Source organism: Halichoerus grypus, chromosome 3 (genome assembly GCF_964656455.1).
Source record: "Halichoerus grypus chromosome 3, mHalGry1.hap1.1, whole genome shotgun sequence".
Taxonomy (NCBI): domain Eukaryota; kingdom Metazoa; phylum Chordata; class Mammalia; order Carnivora; family Phocidae; genus Halichoerus; species Halichoerus grypus.
The window spans coordinates 142,221,818-142,236,873 of NC_135714.1; the positions used below are offsets into that span (position 1 = coordinate 142,221,818).

General features: G+C 38.8%; 1 pseudogene; it reads right to left on the reverse strand.

The window, feature by feature from the left end:
- Positions 1–1,856: 1,856 nt before the first annotated feature.
- Positions 1,857–1,979, reverse strand: LOC118548307 (small nucleolar RNA U3; annotated as a pseudogene).
- Between the last annotated feature and the right edge of the window lie 13,077 nt (positions 1,980–15,056).

Sequence of the window (15,056 nt, forward strand, 5' to 3'; positions counted from 1 at the left end):
CTATGAGTTTGACCACTCTAGATACCTCATTTAAGTGGAATAATGCAGTATTTGTCTTTTTGTGACTCGCTCATTGCACTTAGCACAATGTCCTCAAGTTTCATCCATGTTGTAGCATGTGACAGGATTTTCTTCCTTTTTAAGGTTGAATGATACATGATCTTTTAAAAAAATTCTTTTTGTAATCAGCTCCTAACTGGAAAGGAGAAATGACTTAAATGATCTAGAAAGACACCCAGAATAGAGGTAACTATTTAATAAAGACTTTACCACTGACCTACATCTTGGGAATGTGTGAAAGAAGTTGATGAATGCTGTTTGGAAAGATGGGCAGGAGAGATTGGAGAAGATTGTTATACCTAAACGAAAGTGTATTCTAATGTATCTTTTCCGTTGGAATTTAGAAAATGTTATACTTAATAGTTACACACTTATTTTCACATGGTTCTGTAAAATTGGCCCCCTGATACTCAAAGAACAAGTAACCAAATCACATTCTAAGTTAGCTTTGTGAGTAAAGATTTCCCATTGCCCCTGCTTTTAAGGGTTCCACTGATATTCAGATTTATGGAAGATAATATTAAAAACACACCCCGGGAAGGCCTATCATTGTGAAATATCAAGTATCCAAGTGAAAAGAACACATTTAAACTCAAACTTCAATAGATATTTGTTGCTTTTTTGCTGTTCAGTATTCCTCTTCCTAATAGTATTTTGAATTTCTTTGGGAGAACCACCTTCCCCATTCTCAGCTGTGTGGTTTGTGTGACGATAACCCACCATTTTCAGCTCAAGTGGGTTCTTACCAGCTCGTTAATCAGCATTTCCCATAGTCCTTGACCACAGCATTTGAATGGTTCAGGGATGAACCTGTAACTCAATCAGAGCTAAAGAGATGCAAGGAGATATTTCCTGACAAGATCAATATTCTCTTGGATGGTCTGATTTCAGAATGTGAGCTCTGGGATGGGAAGTCATTGTGCACCGAAAGAGCTGGTCCACTCTGAAACAAATAATGCAATATATGTTAAGAAAGAAAAAAAAGAAGAAGAAGAATGTAGCAGCAGGGGAAGAATGAAGGGGGGGAAATTGGAGGGGGAGAAGAACCATGAGAGACAATGGACTCTGAAAAACAAACTGAGGGTTCTAGAGGGGAGGGGGTTGGGAGGATGGGTTAGCCTGGTGATGGGTATTGAGGAGGGCACGTTCTGCATGGAGCACTGGGTGTTATGCACAAACAATGAATCATGGAGCACTATATCTAAAACTAATGATGTAATGTATGGGGATTAACATAACAATAAAAAAATTAAAAAAAAAAAAAAAAGAAAGAGCTGGTCCAGGTGTGGATGTAGAAAGAAGCCTTGCATAAGCCCTAGGATAATGCTAATATGGTAGAAAATGAGTGGAGAGATCAAGAAAATTGTGTCCTCACCGACATGATTTGAACCGCTGGATCAGGATTCTCCTAAAGATAGAACTACTTCTGGGGCATTATTTGAACATTGTGGCTCTAACATTAGGAATTACTCCTCTGTTTCATAGAAAAGACAACTCTGGGGCAAAAGAGAGACATAATATAGATGTGAAAGAAAGAAAGATTGGTTAACTATGAAAGAGAATATATAAAACAGTTATTAAAACATTTGGAAGGAATATGCAAAATGCTGTCATGACATTTCACTTTAAATTAAAGAAGGCAATGCAGCATAAACCTGAGGAAAGCAAACTGTTATGTATTTATTCATTTTTTAAAAACAACAAACTTTTTGCTTCCATATTTTGGGACAGCAGCAATTAAAAGGGGCTACTGATAAATCTTTGCAATTCCTATGTTCTTTGAGTTGCGGAACCTAACCATCATTCCTAATAGGGTTTGTTAAATTTGTATCTTAAAAAGCATTGGTTTGAATAGCTCACATGATGACTCATTGTCATAAATAACAAACTATAGAAATGATCCCTGAAAGTATAGTCTTTCATTGTCATAAATAATCTTTGCCTAGGGCACCTGGGTGGCTCAGTAGTTAAGCATCTGCCTTCAGCTCAGGTCATGATCCCAGGATCCTGGGATCGAGCCCCGCCTCGGGCTCCCTGCTCCATGGGAAGCCTGCTTCTCCCTCTCCCACTCTCCCTGCTTGTGTTCCCTCTCTTGCTGTGTATCTCTCTGTCAAATAAATAAATAAAAGCTTAAAAAAACTAAAAAAACCCCAAAACAAAACAAAATAATCTTTGCCTAAGAAAAACAGGGTAAATAAAAAGCTATTTTCTTTTCCCTTTAAATTAACTTACTTTCCTGAAATGAAGAATAAAGTCTCACATGTGAATCTTCCAGTTAAACATGGTGGGCTGTATGTACTTACTTACTTCCCTTTCCTTCTTAGGCAGAGAATTAGAGAAACGCCAGTACAGAGACATCAGCCAACCCTTGACCTCCCCCTGCCCCCTCAGGCCGGAGATTGGATAATTTCCTGGGAGAATTTGATCGGCCTAAGGGAAGAGTCTTGGTGATACTGATATTCAGGAGCCTCCTACTAAGAGAGGGATTTTAGTCTGAAAACCCTTCAGTGACATCTACCTGTTGACAAGCCAAAGAACTTCTATTGAGTTTTAGCATCTCACTTGTAAATGTAAATTCTCACTAGACTGTCAGTGGTATCAGGGATCTGAGTAAAGTTTCTTATAGAAAGATAGGAACCAAAACAACAGAAAAAAAAAAAAAAAAAACAGGCCTTATAGAAAAGGGAGATAATGCAAGTAATGGAACGGAACTAAAATGGAGAAAAACAACACAAAATAAAGAAGCTATTTTTAGAGAGATAAAAGAATGTAGTATTCACGAATGAGAACAGAACAATAAATAGTAAGTTTAGAAGCAGAACTTGAGGAAATCTTCCCCTTCAGTTTTCCCTCCCTTCCCGTTGTCCTCCGTGCTATTCCTTATGTTCCACATATGAGTGAAACCATATGATAATTGTCTTTTTCTGTTTGACTTATTTCACTTAGCATAATCTCCTCCAGTTCCATCCATGTTGATGCAAATGGTGGGTATTCATCCTTTCTGATGGCTGAGTAATATTCCATTGCATATATGTACCACATCTTCTGTATCCATTCATCTGTTGAAGGGCATCTGGCTCCTTCCACAGTTTGGCTATTGTGGACATTGCTACTATGAACATTGGGGTGCATGTGCCCCTTCTTTTCACTACATCTGTGTCTTTGGGTTAAATACCTAGTAGTGCAATTGCTGGGTTGTAGGGAAGCTCTATTTTTAGCTTCTTGAGGAACGTCCATACTGTTTTCCAGAGTGGCTGTACCAGCTTGCATTCCCACCAACAGTGTAAGAGGGTTCCCCTTTCTCCACATCCTTGCCAACATTTGTTGTTTCCTGCCTTGTTAATTTTTTCCATTCTAACTGGTGTAAGGTGGTATCTCACTGTGGTTTTGATTTGAATTTCCCTGATGGCTAGTGATGTTGAACATTTTTTCATGTGTCTGTTAGCCATTTGTATGTCTTCTTTGGAGCAGTTCTGTTCATGTCTTCTGCCCATTTTTTGACCGGATTATTTGGTTTTTGGGTGTTGAGTTTGAGAAGTTCTTTATAGATCTTGGATACCAGCCCTTTATCTGTAGTGTCATTTGCAAATATCTTCTCCCATTCTGTGGTTGTCTCTTAGTTTTGTTGACTGTTTCCTTTGCTGTACAGAAGTTTTTTTATCTTGATGAAGTCTCAAAAGTTCATTTTTGTTTTTGTTTCCCTTGCCTTTGGGGTAGCAATTCTCATATCAGACAAATTAGATTTTAAACCAAAGACTGTAGTAAGAGATGTAGAGGGACACTGTATCATACTTAAAGGGTCTATCCAACAAGAAAATCTTGCCCCCAACATGAGAGCAGCCAACTACAGAAACCAACTATTAACCAAAATAAAGAATTATATTGATAATAATACTTTAATAGTAGGAGACCTCAACATTCCACTCTCAGTAATGGACAGATCATCTAAACAGAAGATCAACAAATAAACAAAAGCTTTGAATTGACACATTGGACCAGATGGACTTCGTAGATATTTACAGAACATTCCACCCTAAAAAACAGAATACACATTCTTCTCGAGCGCACACAGAACTTTCTCCAGAATAGACCACATATTGGGTCAAAATCAGGTCTCAACTGATACCAAAAGATTGAGATTATTCCCTGCATGTTATCAGACCACAGTGTTTTGAAACTGGAACTCAATCACAAGAAACAATTTGGAAGTAAAGAGCTGCTAAAAGTTTTGAACCTGGGGAAAAAAGAGAATGTCCTAAAAGCTTTCAGAGGGAGAGAGGAAGAGAGAGACTCAGAGAGAAAGGTCAAATATGAAGGACCAGGAGTCAGAATGACTTTGGTCTTCTCAACAGCTATACTGGATGCTCACCCACCATGAAGACATATATTACACAGTAGAAAGTCAGTTGATAAGGTCAAGAATAGAAAATAATAATAGTATAGCATTAGAAACATAGAAGTAAGCAATGTAAAAGTAGATTTGTCAGTGGTTGCCTGAGACAATAGCCTCAGAGGTAGGAAAAGAGAAGGCAGCTCTGAGAACTGTCTTGTTATTGGTCAAACTCTAGATATGTTTTACTGTGCCAAATATTAAACTATAAAAAAGAACAATATGAGAGATTTCTTCCCAAATTTATTCCTTTTAATAAACATTTTATTTCATTAAATTTAAACTTTTTGACCCATTTAAAATATTTTCTTCAGTAATCCCTTCCTTTATCAAGCGTCACATCATCCATCCAGCCATCTATTTGAATGCTGTGAGATTACTACATAATAATTTGGATAACGAGGTTAGTTTCCTTTCTCAAAAATTGTGTCTTTCTTTTTTAGAATATTTTTGTGTAGTGGTTAAGTGGGAGGTGGAGACTGGCTAGATTAGATTCTCACCATGCCACATATTTGCTGTGTGACTTGGGAAAGAGACTTGATCTCTCCTGAGCTTCTGTTTCTTCATCTATAAAGTGAAGATTTGAATGGCACCTAGCTTACAGGGTTGTTGTAATACACTGAGCTACTGTTGTAAAGTTTTAGAATTGTACCTGGCATGTAGTGCACTCTCTATAAATGCTAATTTTGATTGTTATTACAGGCTACTTTTTAATTCAAGCTTAGTAGTGATTTCTGTGTCTTCATGAAACATGGGTATACATTTAAAGTAGGAATACTAATTACACACACACACACACACACACACACACACACACACAGCCCTGGGATGTATCTATTAGGAGTACAATGTAGTTTTCTTGGCATAACCAAGTCTTTGCTTAGGTAATATGGATGTCCAAACTTTTCATTTTTACGATCTGATTTTAACAGTGTTTGTAACACAGGCAAGATTCTTTATGTTTCATTACAAATCCTCTTAGTTTTGCTTTGAGATCTAGTGTTGAAATATTTGAAATAGTTCTGGTTATCATTTTGGTTTAAAAACTATTTTATTTTTTTGCTGAGATACAAAATGAAGGTGTGAAGATATCTGTTATTCTCAAAGCTTTCTTGTCCTTTCTGGCTGGAAAGCTGATTTCCAGCTTTAGGCTCTGAATAAAACCCATTATAGTTATATCGTATGTCTTTTCAATCAACAACATTCATTTGTTACTTCTTGTTTTTAAGAAATTTTATTATGCCCATGAGGAATACAAAGAAGTTTAAGAGAAGTGCTTATCTCTTACTGAGTTCATGGTCAAAGAGAAGAAAAGCAAATGTATCAAATTAAAAGCAATTATAGAAATGCCACTGGAAAGAATATGCTTAATTTCCAGTTGAGAAGGTGGCTGGTAATGAGATAGTCATTTCATTTTGTAATGTGGATTTATAATTATGTCAGAGGAAAAAGCACTCAGTGTAGAAGATCATATCTTAAGATGGAGGATTAAAAAAAGTTTGGTATTTTGCTTAAAATGTAAAATGGCTGGATTTTGGTTCTAGGTTAAAATTTTCTAAAAATCTAGAAATCTTATGCATGGTAGGGAGGGGGAGGTTTGGGCAAGGGAAGACGATATACTGAAGCCTGCTGCATTAGCTTTGTTTTAGAGACTGGAAATCAGTTTAATCAAGGTCTCCTGTGTTGTCCAATGACTTGAAAAGACGCATTTCTCCAACAGAGCCCCAATATAGTCAATATAGTTAGCGGACTTTTTTGGGACCCTGTCTGAGAAACTTGGAGCCCCCTTAAAACACCATCTTTCTGGCTTCTAGGAATTGCATGGGCTGTCTCTTTTCCCTGAAATTTTCACCTTCACAGTCCTCTTGACCTTCTGGTCTTGAGATAGACATCACTTCTTTTTTTATTTATTTGTTTATTTGAGAGAGCTGGTGAGAGACATCATGAGAGGGGGGCGGGGAAAAGGAGAAGCAGGGAGAGGGAGAAACAGGCTGGAGAGAAGGAGAAGAGACGTGGGGCCGATCCCAGGACTGGGATCATGAACTGAGCCAAAGGCAGATGCTTAACTGACTGAGCCACCCAGGCGCCCCAACATCATTTCTTTAAAAGAGCCTTTACTAACTTTTTCCATTCCCCAACCATAATCTTTGTAGCAACTGTTATTTGGCTCTATTAGGACATTCAATTGCTCTTTTCAAATTGCCTCTTGACAACTAGCCTCTATGTTCCCTCCGGACACATCTAGTCAGGTAGCATGTCTTGTTGAGACATTTAGGAAACTTTATCTAAGTAACAAAGGACTGGTCTTTCATACAGTGGTTCCCTAAATAGGCTCTATAACAATTTTTAAGCTTTATATATGCATTTTAAATTTACAGAATGTGTTAGTCTGATAAATATTCAGAATCTTCCCATTTTCTTCTTTCTTTGCTATCTCCTTACACATAGCACAGTGAAGACCTCAAAATAGTGGCATGTTAGTCATGTCTGTGTAGAAGATATATTATTACCTTGACTCAAAGTTCTGAGAGGATAGAAAATGAACTAGCAATTCTCACAAGTTGAAGACATGTTTAGTAAGAAAATATTGTCAGTAAAGTAGATGTTGTTTAGACTTCTATTCTCTAAGTTGGTTATGTTTAGTACTCTCAACACCTAAACAGTTATGTTGGACATGCTGAATTAACTTAATGGGTTGGTTGCAGAGTCCAGGCACAAACCTCTAGGGACCCCATGTCTGGTTGACCATGGCTGCACTCCTCTTTCCTGGCTCACGACCAGCACAATGCAATCATGCTGTCATCAGGTAAAACAGCCTTGCAACTGATTTCCCTCAATCCTTACAGCTTGTTTAGAGACATAGGTTAAAAAGAAAAGAAAAAGGAGTCTCAGTGTCTCAGTGGTCCTTGGTAAGTTGTCTATGAATGTGCCTGCAGGACATTTGCAGCCTCTGAGTCATGTCTGAGGACCCAGAAATGTCTGACTGTATCATCCATGCAGCAAGAAGTAAACTCAGCAATTTACCACTTGAGCTTTATTAGCTGGCTGACTAACCTACTGTTTTTCCTAACACAGTCTGGCATGCATGTTGTAACAGGGCCCTGATTAAAATATGATTAATCAAGTTTTGGTGGAAAATGCTCACGATGTTCTGTTCAAAAAGTAAAATGACTCAAAGATGACTTTTTAGTGTGGATAAAATCAGTGACATTGGCCTAGTAATGTACTAAACCAGTGGTAGACTCAGAGCCATAGCTTTATCAAGCTGTTAAGAGTTGAAGCCTGGAATCAGTGACAGCAGCATGATCTATGATTAGCTTCAAGATGACGTGTTTCAGAGTCCATGTTCCAAGACAGGGTAACATTATTTATAGGTATTTGCAATAGCGGAATTTTAAGAGCACAGGGGAAAAGATCAACAGCTATTGTCCAAGTTAATGAAACATAAACCCATTGCACATAAAACTAGCTTTGGCACACATGTACCGCTCACATAAAATAAAGACAATGGTAACTATGGCTGCTGAAGGGAATGGTCAGTTTTTCCAGATTAGGAGTCATTTGAGACAGTAAACAATTCTGAAATAAACTGTCAAAAACACAATGATTGACTTGCTTTGAATTCCCTGTTATCAATACATGTAACTCTTCAGTTTTTTTTGTTATATCCAAATGCATTGAAGAAGTATTATTGATATTTATTTTTTGAGGAATAAAGAAAAACCATTGAAAGAACTGGTCTGTAACAATTTTGTTCTCCAAAGTATACAGTAAGCTTCTTAAAGTCAACATAGTATCTTTTACTTTGTTTTGTGCCCCTCTACCTCATTCTTCTATCTCCTATATTTACCACAATGTGTGGACTAATGTAAGCACTTTATTCATTAATTTTTTAAATAAGCTGTTACTGAACACCTACTACGTGCAAGGATAATGATAAATGCTGGTGACTCACTGGTCAGTGAGATATTGACTTAAATGTTTGGAGGGGGCAGACAGGCAAAATAAACAGGCCATTTCAAGGGCATGAATTTAGAGTCCAAATAGAGCCAATAATGGATGCTGTGAGGATTATGGTTGGGGGATGGTAGAGATTAGGAAAGACTCCTTGAAGGGACTGATATCTATAACTTGAGGTCAGAAGGTTAGAGGACAATGGAAGTGAAGAGGATGTCAGAGAAAGGGGGGAGCCATGTAATGCCTAGAGGCCTGGGAGACCGAATTTTGAGCCTGGTGAGCTCCATATTGAGAACAGTGTGACATGGGACTTGAGAGTAATTTGTTGGATTTATTTTCACTTACAAAAGAGACGTTAAAATTGATATGACATAAAGGAAAGCATTGTTCAACACTTAAGATACCATGATTTGAATGCATATTTGAGGTACTCAAAGATCTTTATTCATATTGTGGGATGAAATTTTTAGTAATGATAAAATTAATTTTATCTTGATAACATGTATTCTTTTTCTACTTAAACCTCCAAATAAGGTGTGTGAATAAATCTCAGTATTCTTGAAAAGGTACGGTATGGCCAAGACATAGGGCATATTGGATTTATCTCCTAGAGGAGATTATGTTACATTGGTGTTTTTTGTTTTTGTTGTTTTTGTTTTTGCTGTTGTTGTTTTAGCAAGATCATTCTCATAGGAGTTGGTAAAAGGAGAGGAAGGAGAGAGATTGGTGGTAGTGCAAAAGAGTAGAAGATTATGATGTATCTGAAATAAGCATAGTCCAAATTAAGGACATGGGGGTGTTTGAAGTGCTAGGGCAGATCTGTCCCAGAAGTAGATATGCAGTTGTGTCATTAGAAGAGAGATGGAATTTGATGTAGTAGATTGAGCATGCAGGAGAAAGGACAGAATCTGGGTACATGCTGGTGCTGAGGCTATAGTTGATCAGCATAGAACATTGCTCTTCTGCTGCAGAGTTTGAAACCAGCATGGAGCTGGACAAAGGGGTCAAACACTTACAGATGGAACTATTACCTTGATTGCTGATAACATTGGTTAGGGAACATGGCTCTACCTCTGAGGCCAAAAGCCTTTGTGAGAATTTCACCCAGTAGTTAGACATACTTACTTTCCTCTGGCTTTGGAAAGGAGAATGAATCAGAACATAGGCTATCTGCATGCAGGTGGATTAGATAAAAGGAGGGTCCCTCTCTCTGAAGCTCACTGTCAAATAAGCCGATCTCTCTCTCTCTCTCTCTTTTTATGGGGAAGGGTTAAGAAGGGCTGGAAAGAACTGGAAGTGTTGCTCTAGGTGATGTTCCTTCATATGAAAACTTGAAGTCAGGATAAGTGGACTACATTTGAGAGGAGAGCATGGCATGGTGATGATGATGATGATGATGATGAAGATGATGATGATGAAGATGATGATGATGACTATATGAAGATTGCTGACATACATTGAGTAGTTACCATGTGCCAGGCATTGTTCCAAGTTCTTTATAAGCATTGACTTCTTCTTTTTTTTTTTTTTTTAGTATACAAATATATTTAATGCACTTAGTTTACTCTGGGCATCAATATATATATATAGTTATTATTATTAACATATAATAATACACAGCACTCACCACAACACATACCCTTCCCAATGTCCATCACCCAGCCACCCTGTCCCTCCCACCCCCTTCCACTCCAGCAACCCTCAGTTTGTTTCCTGAGATTAAGAGTCTCTTATGGTTTGTCTCCCTCTCTGGTTTCTTCTTGTTTCATTTTTCCCTCTCTTCCCCTATGATACTCTGCCTTGTTTCTCAAATTCCACGTATCAGTGAGATCATATGATAATTGTTTTTCTCTGATTGACTTATTTTGCTGAGCATAATACCCTCTAGTTCCATCCACATCATTGCAAATGGCAAGATTTCATTTTTTATGGCTGCATAATATTCCATTGTGTGTGTGTGTGTGTGTGTGTGTGTGTGTGTGTGTGTGTGTGTGTGTGTATACACCACATCTTCTTTATCCATTCATCTGTCAATGGACATCTGGGCTCTTTCCATAGTTTGGCTATTGTGGACGTTGCTGCTATGAACATTGGGGTGCAGATGCCCCTTTGGATCACTACTTTTGTATATTTGGGGTAAATACCCAATAGTACAATTGCTAGGTCGTAGGGTAGCTCTATTTACAACTTTCTGAGGAACCTCCACACTTTTCCAGAGTGGCTGTACCAGCTTGCATTCCCACCAACAGTGTAGAAGGGTTCCCCTTTCTCCACATCCCTGCCAACATCTGTCGTTTCCTGACTTGTTAATTTTTGCCATTCTGACTGGTGTGAGGTGGTATCTCATTGTGGTTTTGATTTGTATTTGCCTGATGCTGAGGGATGTTGAGCACTTTTTCATGTGTCTTTTGGCCATTTGTATATCTTCTTTGCAGAAATGTCTGTTCATGTCTTTTGCCTAATAAGCATTGACTTCTTAAATCCTTACAACAAGCATGAGATATAGGTCAGGAAATGGAAACACAAGTAAGTGACAGATCCAGGATTTGAATCCAGGCAGCATGGTTTAGAAATTGGTCTCTTGACAAGTAATATTCAGAGAAGGTGGAGGAGGAGAATAATGAATAGAAGAGCAGGGTGGCATGAGCCAAGACAGGAGGGGGTCATGTGGTCAACATCAAGTACAGCTGGGGATATAACTGCAGAGCTTCAGTGCCATGCTGCGACTTATGTACTGTTATCATGATGAGCTTCAAAATATAAGGAAACAAAGCAAAACAAAACAAAACAGTTGTTTATCCTGAGACTCCAACATGGAGAGCAAATTAATGGAAGCATTAAGGTAAACACCTTAAGACCTTGAATCGATCAATTTCCTATATTTTAGGTTTTATTATTATTATTATTATTATTATTATTATTATTATTATAAGTCTAAGTGCAGTGGTTTCTTCTGTGTAGACATAGCCTTTAACACTCAATTTGACCTGGATGGTATTAAATGGACATTCAAGTAAAAAAAATTCTAATTTTGTTGCCTACAAAGTACAAATGAATTGTATAGCCCTGCTTTCCATTGCACTTTGTACAACCAATGTAAGAATGTGAGTTGATACTTAGATATCAAGAGATTGAGATTTGGCTCCTGCCTTTGCCTTAAAGAATTAAATAGCATTTGTAACCTTAGTTCTTCTATCATGGGGTGAATGATGTGTACATCCCCCATGGTACCCTGCAGTGCTATTAGAAGGATGCAATGGATCATGAACCTTTGAACTAGGTTCGGAAGCTCTCTGAGTTTCATCTTTGCTGTCATTGTCAGTTGGGGATGCCAGTAAAAACACCATCTCATGAGCGAGATTTCTTGGATCTTTCTGCTGTGAAAAATTGGAAAATCAGTCAGATGTCCCTATTACTTTTGTGAAAAACCTGCTTTGAAGAACCCTGCAGCTTAAATTATAGGGCTTCAGTGTGAGATCTAGACATCTTCACATTGAACTGTGTGCTAAGGCAAACACGCTGAAATCTCTTGACTTATTGAAAACACAGTTCTAAATTATACTCAGTGAGGTAATAGTTTCCTTCATTGTGATGCAGTGTGTGCTGGTCTTAGGACGCTGCACCTGGGCCCTCTGCTTGCAGTTTCTTCTGCTAGTCTCATTTGGAGATTTCAAGATGGTGTATATCTCCTTAATTGTTTCTTGACAGACAAGTTAAGAATACCAAGCGGGCTCTGGTCTCCCACAACAGGCAAAAATGATCTTGTAGGCATTTGTAATGTATAGCATCCTGCACCTCTGAAGATCTTTGATACCAACATCTGTAAATTGTGAAATTTCTGTCATTTCTCTTACCTGCTAGATTTTAATTCACAGGCAGTAGGTGCTTCTGACTGTATAGAAAATTAGCAACAGTATGCCATCTAAGTTTTCAAGAATGTGCTTGAAAAATTGCTGATGGCTCTGGTAATGATATCAGAGTGAAAAACTGCTTACTCATCCATTTTATGTGCTCTCTACTCCTCTGTGCTCCCAGGTAAACACAACAGAGCACTTGGCTTTTATTGGATGGCATTTGGTTTGTCATTAAATATATAATACCATTAAGCATTTATTCACTAGTCAACACAATTCAAATGCAACAGGCCCCCTGCACAGCAATAGTGCTCAACCACATGCATATTTACAAAAAAGGGGTTGTTTCTGAATATGAAGACCCTTTAAGAAAGAACAATATCAAGTTTTAATGACCCAATGTAAGAAAAATGCTAACGATCATCGTGATAATGATGAGCCTGCTTTTGGCTCCCAAGTCCCGGAGGATACTTACATATATCTATATATTCCCCACCTCACATTCCCATGCAGTCCACCACCACGGTCATTTAAGCTGGCCCAGAGGCAGACTTTCTGGATAAAAATCCAGAGGTCAGGGCACCTGGGTGACTCAGTTGGTTAAGTGTCTGCCTTTAGCTCAGGTCATGATCCCAGGGTCCTGGGATGGAGCCCTGCTTTGGGGTCCCTGATCAGTGGGGAGTCTGCTTCTCCCTCCCTCTCTCTCCCTCTCTCCCCACTTGTGCACTTTTTCTCTCTCTCTCAAATAAATAAAATCTTAAAAAAAATCCAGAGGTCACAGAGCTTTGTCCCTCTCCCAAGCTCAGCAATAAAATAGCCCATGCTTCTTCTCCTGGGGAAGAGTGAGGAGGGGCTGAAGAGACACTGAAAGTGTGGCTCTAGGTGGGGTTCCTTCACTTGGAATCTTGATGACGGAGTAAGTGTGCCCTCCAGTGACCATTGTTTAAGAGCAAGGTAGAAAAAGGAAAAGAACATTAATATGATGATGATGTGCTCTTTAGGTAGCTTATCCAAAGCAAGAACAATCAAGATTTTTCCCCGGTTCCTTTATCCTCTCCTTTCTGAGCTCTGCCTTGGTGCTGTTGGAGGGGGAGCAGGCTCCTCTCGCATTTTCTGGCATGAGAATCATAAACCCATCTTGGTGTTTCTATCATCTTTTGGAAACTTTGAACCTGAACTGAAAGAAGGGAATAGGCCCTGTACTAATGTCTCAACTCTCTCTAGCTCCTCTTCAGCATCTTTCCCTGATCCAAGAAGGGCTTTTTCTCCTCCCAGTGGGGTGGTAAAATGCTATTTTGTATTATCCAGCATCCTCCCATGTGCTCTGGTTAACTTTTTAAATCTCCATGTTCTAGTCTTTCATCTCGGTTCTTTGGGTTATACAAATTCTTTTTGGAGCAAAGCTTAGCTTTCCCAAGTGAAAGCCTTGTCTCTAAATTGGGCTTTTAGAGCTTGTTTTGTAAATCCAAAAGATGAACATTTCTCCTTTTGGTTCTGGGTTCTGCCTTTCCCTAAATGATGGATACCTCAGTCCTACTGAGTGGAGGACTGTCTATTACTAAGAGTTACCAAGGATGATATCTTCAGATGCTATTTCACAGTGTATGTGTGATAGGACTATGTAAACAACATTCCCTCCCTCCCACTCCCTATACAGAAGGTGTTAACTCTGTTACCTTCTAGATCACATCACTGCATCATTACTTCCTTCCTGATCTAACTCCCACTTTAGCCCTTATCAAGTAGCCTTGATGATATGATATATATTTGTCTCAGAACTAAGCAGCCCCAGGGAGAAAAGACTTCCTCAACCTACATACTAAACTAAAGGAAGTTTAGGACCTCCAGCCCTAGCGGTAATTTCTGTTCTGGTTCCTCTAGCTCAACCATATCATGTATCCAAGACTCCTGACACACCTTCAGAAGGATAAAGGAACATTCTTTCTTTCTTTAGGCCCATCTCCAGTGCCCACTGGGACTAAACAGAGTAGGTCCAAGACCAGGCCACTTAGCAAGACCTAAATGCTCAGTAATAAAATTACTGAAGATGAAGGTCTCTAATTCAGGGAGGGCTTTAGAGATTGTCTTTGATTTTCAGAAGCTTCTGAGATCACATCCTGGCTATGTGACCAGCACTTACTAGCATAATTAATTCTCCTGGCAAGGAGTTAGTGGAGTGGTGATTTTACATCTGAAATCTGCATTAAGGAAAGAGATTTAGGAGTGAAACGTGTAAAGTATCACGCAGAACAGGCTTTCCTTTTGCCCTTCTGGACTCACACCTGTCAGCTGTCAGCTCGGGCTCTGTTCCAGTTTTAAATGCTGGATCACAGATCCACTGGGTCCAGACAGGGACATTCCAAACCCAAAGGCCACTCCCCCTTCTTCTGTTCAACCTCTCTGAGGAGCTGAAGAGGCAAAAGCTATTTCTGTTTGGTTATAGACTAGGATTTGATCTTTATAGATGGCATTTCTATTCTTAATATATCTATTTGCTTTTGAGGAACTCATTTCTTTATAATCACCCTCCAGTACCCTTAGAATAGGTGCCCCAGCTGGGTGCTGTCATATCATCATGTATCTGTCTCCAAAGCTTGTGGTTATTTGTAAGTGCTTATTTCATGCTTGTCTTCTCCTTTGGGTCATGAACTTCATGAAGAGTCACCTTAATATCCCTAATCCTTAGCCCAGAGTTTGGCACCATGTGCAGATGGGGCTGAGAAGATAGTGGGATTTTTTTTTTTTCATTTACCCTCCATAACACTCTTAGAAATAACCCCTATCACCATTCACAA